Here is a 9,079-nt window from a genome sequence, read left to right on the forward strand (position 1 = left end):
GCTCAATTTTTGAGGTGGAAAGAACTTTGCCAAGAAGGCATTAACTAGCTTTTCCCAAGAGTTCAGGCTTTCTTTAGGTTGTGAATCCAACCATGTCCTAGCTCTGTCTCTGACAGCAAAAGGAAAAAGCATAAGTCTGTAGACTTTAGGGTCAACCCCATTGGTCTTGACAGTGTCACAAATTTGCAAGAATTCAGCTAAGAACTGATGAGGATCTTCCAATGGAAGTCTATGAAACTTGCAATTCTGTTGCATTAGAGAAACTAATTGAGGCTTAAGCTCAAAGTTGTTTGCTCCAATGGCAGGGATTGAGATGCTTCTCCCATAGAAGTCGGGAGTAGGTGCAGTAAAGTCACCAAGCACCTTCCTTGCATTGTTGGCATTGTTGTTTTCGGCTGTCATGGTTTCTTCTTCCTTGAAGAGCTCTGTTAGGCCCTCTAAAGAGAATTGTGCTTTAACTTCTCTTAGCTTTCTCTTCAAGGTCCTTTCAGATTCAGGATCATCTTGAACAAATATGCCTTTATCTTTGCTTCTGCTCATATGAAAGAGAAGAGAACAAGAACGTAGGGAATCCTCTATGTCACAGTATAGAGATTCCTTGAGGTGTTAGAGGAAAAGAAGAATAGAAGGAGGAGGTAGATGGAAGAGAATTCGAACATATAAAGAAGGATAGAGTTCGAATTTCACCTTGAGGAGGAGTGTTAGTCCCTTAAATAGAAGGATGTGAGAAGAGGGGAAGAATTTTCGAAAATTAAAGTAAAAGATTTTGAAATAATTAAAAGAAAATTTTGAAAATTTGATTGATGATTTTCGAAAACTAAAATTGGGAAAGAAATTAAGTGATTTTTGAAAAAGATTTTGAAATTAGAAATCAAGAAGATATGATTGAGAGTTAATTTTGAAAAAGATGTGATTGAAAAGATATGATTGAGAAGATATGATTGAAAATCAAATTAAAAAGAGAAAGTTTTAAAATTAAAGTTGATTACTTGACTAACAAGAAATTAAAAGATATGATTCTAAAATTTAAAGTTTGATCATCTCTTAATAGGCAAGTAATAACTTGAAAATTTTTGAAGTAAATCATTAAATTTAGCAAGGATTTTCGAAAATAGTAATAAATAAAAAATGGAAAGAAATTGATTTTGAAAAATTATGAAGATTTGAAAAAAATTTGAATTAAAAACAAAATCTTCCCTCTTGTGTCATCCTGGCGTTAAATGCCCATAATGGCATCCATTCTGGCGTTTAACGCCCAAAATCCTACCTTTTTGGGCGTTAAACGCCAGTTTTCCTTCTTCACTGGTTGTTTTGAACGCCCAGCTTTTTCTGTTTGATTCCTCTGCTGAATGTTCTGAATCTTCAATTCTATGTATTATTGACTTGAAAAGACATAGTTTTGAAAATATTTTTGGATTTTTAATGATGAGAAACAATAAAAATTTTAACTAAGATCAAATAAACAATGCATGCAAGACACCAAACTTAAATATTTTCATATAAGAGACACTAACAAATTGAGAATGCATATGAGAAACAACAAAACTCACAAAACAAGAGAATTTAAAGATCAGAGCACTGAAATCATCAAGAACAACTTGAAGATCAATGAAGAACATAATGCATATATTCGAAAAATGCAAGAAGAATAAAAATATGCAATTGACACCAAACTTAAAAATTGATACTAGACTCAAACAAGAAACATAAAATATTTTTGATTTTTATGGTTTTATAAATTTTTTTTTGTGATTTTCGAAACTTATATGGAAAAGAAAATAAAGAGATTCAAAACTTTTAATAAGAATTCTTGGAATCATGCAATGTTAGTCTAAAGCTTCAGTCTAAAAAGATTAGACATGTTTGGCTAAGCTTCAGCAGGACATTACATTCAGCAACTAAATTGATGAGAATCAATCAGCTTTTGTGATGATAAGAACATCACCTTGAAACTCTAGAATTCATTCTTAAAAATTCTGAAAAGTACCTAATCTAAGCAACAAGATGAACCGTCAGTTGTCCAAACTCGAACAATCCCCGGCAACGGCACCAAAAACTTGGTGCACGAAATTGTGATCATCAACAATGGCGCCAAAGACTTGGAGCTCTCAAACATGAATCACACTTTGTCACAATTCCGCATAACTAACCAGCAAGTGCACTGGTTCGTCCAAGTAATAAACCTTACGTGAGTAAGGGTCGATCCCACGGAGACTGTCGGCTTGAAGCAAGCTATGGTCACCTTGTAAATCTCAGTCAGGCTAATTCAGATGGTGATGGAGAATTGATAATTAAAAGATAAATAAAACATAAGATAAAGATAGAGATACTTATGTAATTCTTTGGTTGGAATTTCAGATAAGCGTATGAAGATGCTTTGTTCCTCCTGAACCTCTGCTTTCCTATTGCCTTCTTCCAATCATTCACACTCCTTTCCATGGCAAGCTTTATGTTGGGCATCACCGTTGTCAATGGCTACTTCCTGTCCTCTCAGTGAAAACGTTCCAAATGCGCTATCACCGCACGGCTAATCATCTGTCGGTTCTCGATCATGTCGGAATAGGATCCATTGATCCTTTTTGCGTCTGTCACACGCCCCACAATCGCGAGTTTGAAGCTCATCACAGTCATCCCTTCCCAGATCCTACTCAGAATACCACAGACAAGGTTTAGACATTCCGGATCTCAGGAATGGCCGCCAATAATTCTAGCCTATACCACGAAGGTTCCAATCTTATATTAGAAACCCAAGAGATACGCATTCAAGCCATTGCTAGTAGAACAGAGTTGGTTGTCAGGCACATGTTCATATGTGAGAATGATGATGAGTGTCATGGATCATCACATTCATCAAGTTGAAGAACGAATGAATATCTTGGAGAAGAAATAGACTTGAGTTGAATAGAAAAACAATAGTACTTTGTATTAATTCATGAAGAACAGCAGAGCTTCACACCTTAATCTATGGTGTGCAGAAACTCCACTGTTGAGAAAACATAAGAACAAGGTCTAGGCATGGCCGAATGGCCAGCCTCCCAAAGAGGGTTCAATCATCAAAACATGATTCCAGGATGATCAAAAGATGTAAATACAATAGCAAAAGGTCATATTTATAGAGAACTAGTAGCCTAGGATTTACAGAAATCAGTAATTAATGAAGAAATCTTCTTCCGGGCCCACTTTGTGTGTGCTTAGGCTGAGCATTGAAGCTTCCATGTGTAGAGACTTTTCTTGGAGTGAAACGCCAGCTTTTGTGCTAGTTTGGGCGTTTAACTCCAGCTTTTGTGCCAGTTTTGGAGTTAAACGCCAGAATTCTTGAGCTGACTTGAAACGCCGGTTTGGGCCATCAAATCTTGGGCAAAGCATGAACTATTATAGATTGCTGGAAAGCCCAGGATGTCTACTTTCCAACGCAATTGAGAGCGTGCCAATTGGGCTTCTGTAGCTCCAGAAAATCCACTTCGAGGGCAGAGAGGTCAGAATCCAACAGCATCTGCAGTCCTTTTTCAGCCTCTGAATCAGATTTTTGCTCAGGTCCCTCAATTTCATCTAGAAAATACCTGAAATCATAGAAAAACACACAAACTCATAGTAAAGTCTAGAAGAGTGATTTTTATTTAAAAACTAAAAAAAATATAATAAAAACTAATTAAAATATACTAAAAACATACTAAAAACAATGCCAAAAAGCGTATAAATTATCCGCTCATCATCCCTCAATTTTAGCCAGAAAATACCTGAAATCATAGAAAAACACACAAACTCATAGTAAAGTCCAGAAATGTGAATTTTAATTAAAAACTAATAAAAATATACTAAAAACTAATTAAATTATACTGAAAACTGTGTAAAAACAATGCCAAAAAGCATATAAATTATCCGCTCATCACAACACCAAACTTAAATTGTTGCTTGTCCCCAAGCAACTGAAAATCAAATAGGATAAAAAGAAGAGAATATACTATAAATTCCAAAATATCAATGAAACTTAGCTCCAATCAGATGAGCGGGACTTGTAGCTTTTTGCCTCTTGAATAGTTTTGGCATCTCACTTTATCCATTGAAGTTTAGAATGATTGGCATCTATAGGAACTTAGAATTCAGATAGTGTTACTGATTTTCCTAGTTCAGTATGTTGATTCTTGAACACAGCTACTTTATGAGTCTTGGTCGTGGCCCTAAGCACTTTGTTTTCCAGTATTACCACCGAATACATAAATGCGACAGACACATAACTGGGTGAAACTTTTCAGATTGTGACTCAGCTTTGCTAAAGTCCCTAATTAGAGGTGTGCAGGATTCTTAAGCACACTCTGTTTTTGCTTTGGACCTCGACTTTAACCGCTCAGTCTCAAGTTTTCACTTGACACCTTCACGCCACAAGCACATGGTTAGGGACAGCTTGGTTTAGCCGCTTAGGCCAGGATTTTATTCCTTTAGGCCATCCTATCCACTGATGCTCAAAGCCTTGGATCCTTTTTATTTACCCTTGCCTTTTGGTTTTAAGGGCTATTGGCTTTTTGCTCTTGCCTTTTGGTTTAAAGAGCTTTTGGCTTTTTCTGCTTGCTTTTTCTTTTTCTATTTTCTCTCTTTTTTTTTGCTATTTTCTTTTTTTTCTTTTCTCTCTTTTTTTTCTGCAAGATTTTGTATTCACTGCTTTTTCTTGCTTCAAGAATCATTTTTATGATTTTTTAGATTATCAAATAACATTTCTCCTTTTTTCCTTATTCTTCAAGATCCAACATATTTAACATTCATAAACATCAAATTCAAAAGACATATGCACTGTTCAAGCATTCATTCAGAAAACAAAAAGTATTGTCACCACATCAAAATAATTAAACTAGTTTCAAGGATGAATTCGAAACCATGTACTTCTTGTTCTTTTGTAATTAAAATATTTTTCATTCAAGAGAGGTGATGGATTCATATTCATAACTTTAAGGCATAGACACTTAGACACTAATGATCATGTAGTAAAGGCACAAACATAAATAACACATAAGGCTCAAAAACCGAAAAATAGAAAATAAATAGACAAGGAGATTATAGAATGAGTCCACCTTAGTGAGGGTGGCGTCTTCCTCTCCTTGAAGAACCAATGGTGATCTTGAGCTCCTCTATGTCTCTTCCTTGTCTTTCTTGCTCCTCCCTCAAAGCTCTTTGATCTTCTCTAATTTCATGGAGGATGATGGAGTGCTCTTGGTGCTCCACCCTTAGTTGTCCCATGTTGGAACTTAATTCTCCTAGGGAAGTGTTGATTTGCTCCCAATAATTCTGTGGAGGAAAGTGCATCCCCTGAGGCATCTCAGGGATTTCATGGTGAGGAATTTCCTCATGCTCATGTTGAGGTCCATGATCTCTTATTTGCTCCATCCTTTTCGTAGTGATGGGCTTGTCCTCTTCAATGAGGATGTCTCCCTCTATGTCAATTCCAGCCGAATTGCAGAGGTGGCAAATGAGGTGAGGAAAGGCTAACCTTGCCCAAGTGGAGTACTTGTCAGCCACCTTGTAGAGTTCTTGAGGTATAATCTCATAAACTTCCACCTCTTCTCCAATCATGATACTATGGATCATGATGGCCCGGTCTATAGTAACTTCAGACCGGTTACTAGTAGGAATGATTCAGCGTTGAATGAACTCTAGCCATCCCCTAGCCACTGGTTTGAGGTCATGCCTTCTTAATTGAACCATCTTGCCTCTTGAGTCAATTTTCCATTGAGCTCCTTCCTCACATATGTCTATGAGGACTTGGTCCAACCTTTGATCAAAGTTGACCCTTCTTGTGTAGGGGCGTGCGTTCTCTTCCATCATTGGCAAGTTGAACGCCAGCCTTACATTTTTCGGACTGAAATCTAAGTATTTCCCCCGAACCATGGTGAGCCAATGATTTGGATTCGGGTTCACACTTTGATCATGGTTCCTAGTGATCCATGCGTTTGCATAGAACTCTTGAACCATTAGGATCCCGACTTGTTGAATAGGGTTGGTGAGAACTTCCCAACCTCTCCTTTGGATCTCAAGTCGGATCTCCGGATACTCATTCTTTTTGAGCTTGAAAGGAACCTCAGGGATCACTTTCTTCTTGGCCACAACTTCATAGAAGTGGTCTTGATGGACCTTTGAGATGAATCTCTCCATCTCTCATGACTCAGAGGTGGAAGCAATTGCCTTCCCTTTCCTCTTTCTAGAGGTTTCTCTGGTCTTAGGTGCCATAAATGGTTATGGAAAAACAAAAAGCTATGCTTTTACCACACCAAACTTAAAATGTTTGCTCGTCCCCGAGAAAAAGAAGAAAGAAAGTAGTAGAAGAAGAAGAAAATGGAGGAGATGGGGGAAGAAGATGTAGTCGGCCAAGGAGAAAAAGAGAGGGTTGTGTTGTGTGAAAATGAAGAAGGAGTGAGGGGTTTATATAGGAGTGAGGGGGGTGTAGGGTTCGGCCATTAGGGTTGGGTTTGGGAGGGAAATTATTTTGAATTTTGAAGGTAAGTGGGGTTTATGGGGAAGAGAGGATGGATGTGAGTGGTGAAGAGGTAATGGGAAAGAGTGATTGAGGTGATTGGTGAAGGGTATTTGGGAAAGATAGTTATGAAAAGGTGTGAAGAGGAGAGAAGAAAATGTGGGGATCCTGTGGGGTCCACAGATCCTGTGGGGCCAAGGACTTAACATCCCTGCTCCAATTAGGCGTGTAAAATGCCCTTGCTGTGCAATCCTGGCGTTTAACGCTAGGCTGCTGCCTGTTTCTGGCATTAAACGCCCAAATGTTGCTTGTTTCTGGCGTTAAACGCCAGACAAATGCTTGTTTCTGGCGTTTAAACGCCATACTGTTCTCCTCTAGGGTGTGCTGTTTTTAATGCTATTTTTTTCATTTTGTTTTTGATTTTTTAGTAGTTTTTGTGACTCCACATGATCATCAACCTAATAAAACATGAAATAACAAAGAGAAAATAAAATAGATATGATTAAATAACATTGGGTTGCCTCCCAACAAGCGCTTCTTTAATATTAATAGCTTGACAGTGAGCTCCCATGAAGCCTCACAGATAATCAGAGCAAGGTTGGAACCTCCCAACACCAAACTTAGAGTTTGAATGTGGGGGTTCAACACCAAACTTAGAGTTTGGTTGTGGCCTCCCAACACCAAACTTAGAGTTTGACTGTGGGGGCTTTGATTGACTCTGCAATGAGAGAAGCTTTTCATGCTTTCTCTCCATGGTTACAGAAGGAGATCCTTGAGTTTTAAACACAAGGCTGTCCTCATTCAGTTGAAGGACTAACTCTCCTCTGTCCACATCAATCACAGCTCTTCCTGTGGCTAGGAAGGGTCTTCTAAGGATGATGGATTCATCCTCATCCTTCCCTGTGTCTAGGATTATGAAATCAGCAGGGATGTGAAGGCCTTCAACCTTTACTAACACGTCCTCTACTTGTCCATAAGCCTGTTTTCTTGAGTTGTCTGCCATCTCTAATGAGATTCTAACAACTTGCACCTCAAAGATTCCAAGTTTCTCCATTACAGAGAGTGGCATGAGGTTTATCCCTGACCCAAGGTCACATAGAGCCTTCTCAAAGGTTATGGTGCCTATGGTACAAGGTATTAAGAACTTTCCAGGATCCTATTTCTTCTGAGGCAATGTCAATTGATCCAGATCACTCAGTTCATTGGTGAGCAAGAAAGGTTCATCTTCCTAAGTCTCATTACCAAATAATTTGGCATTCAGCTTCATGATTGCACCAATGTACTTGGCAACTTGCTCTTTAGTAGTGTCTTCATTCTCTTCAGAAGAAGAGTACTCATCAGAGCTCATGAAGGGCTGAAGGAGGTTTAATGGAATCTCTATGGTCTCTAGATGAGCCTCAGATTCTTTTAGGTCCTCATTGAGGAACTCCTTATTGATCACTGAGCATCCCAGGAGGTCTTCCTCACTGGGATTCACGTCCTCTCCCTCCGTTGTAGGTTCGGCCATGATGGTTAAATCTATGGCCTTGCACTCTCTCTTTGGATTCTCTTCTGTATTGCTTGGGAGAGCACTAGGAGGGATTTCAGTGACTCTTTTACTCAGCTGGCCCACTTGTGCCTCCAAATTTCTAATGGAGGATCTTGTTTCATTCATGAAACTCAAAGTGTCCTTAGATAGATCAGAGACTATATTTGCCAAGCTAGATGGATTCTGCTCAGAATTCTCTGTCTGTTGCTGAGTGGATAATGGAAAAGGTTTACTATTGTTAAACCTGTTTATTCCACTATTATTAAAGCCTTGTTAAGGCTTTTGTTGATCCTTCCATGAGAAATTTGGATGATTTCTCCATGAGGGGTTATAGGTGTTTCCATAAGGTTCACCCATGTAATTCACCTCTGCTATTGCAGGGTTCTCAGGATCATAAGCTTCTTATTCAGAAGATGCCTCTTGAGTACTGTTGGATACAGCTTGCATTCCATTCAGACATTGAGAAATCATATTGACTTGCTGAGTCAATATTTTGTTCTGAGCCAATATGGCATTCAGAGCATCAATTTCAAGAACTCCCTTCCTCATAGGCGTCCCATTACTCACAGGATTCCTTTCAGAAGCGTACATGAACTAGTTATTTGCAACCATGTTAATGAGTTCATGAGCTTCTGCAGGCGTTTTCTTTAGGTGAATGGATCCACCTGCAGAATGGTCCAATGACATCTTTGATAATTCAGACAGACCATCATAGAATATATCCAAGATGGTCCATTCTGAAAGCATGTCAAAAGGACACTTTTTGGTCAGTTCCTTGTATCTCTCCCAAGCTTCATAGAGGGATTCACCTTCCTTTTGTCTGAAGGTTTGAACATCCACTCTAAGCTTACTAAGCTTTTGAGGAGGAAAGAACTTGGCTAAGAAAGCCGTGACCAGCTTATCCCAAGAGTTCAGGCTATCCTTAGGTTGAGAGTCCAACTATATTCTAGCTCTGTCTCTTACAGCAAACGGGAAAAGCATAAGCCTGTAGACCTCGGGATCAACCCCATTGGTCTTAACAGTATCACAGATCTGCAAGAATTCAGTTAAGAACTGAAAAGGATCTTCTGATGGAAGTCCATGGAACTTGC

General features: G+C 38.7%; 1 non-coding gene across 1 annotated transcript; it reads left to right on the top strand.

The window, feature by feature from the left end:
• Positions 1–8,729: 8,729 nt before the first annotated feature.
• LOC148564014 (small nucleolar RNA R71) lies at positions 8,730–8,837 on the top strand. The gene has a single exon (XR_015885334.1). It is a non-coding gene; the product is annotated as a small nucleolar RNA R71 (small nucleolar RNA).
• The last annotated feature ends 242 nt before the right edge of the window (positions 8,838–9,079 follow it).

The sequence above is a fragment of the Arachis ipaensis genome, chromosome B5, assembly GCF_059453495.1.
Source record: "Arachis ipaensis isolate K30076 ecotype BB chromosome B5, ASM5945349v1, whole genome shotgun sequence".
Taxonomy (NCBI): domain Eukaryota; kingdom Viridiplantae; phylum Streptophyta; class Magnoliopsida; order Fabales; family Fabaceae; genus Arachis; species Arachis ipaensis.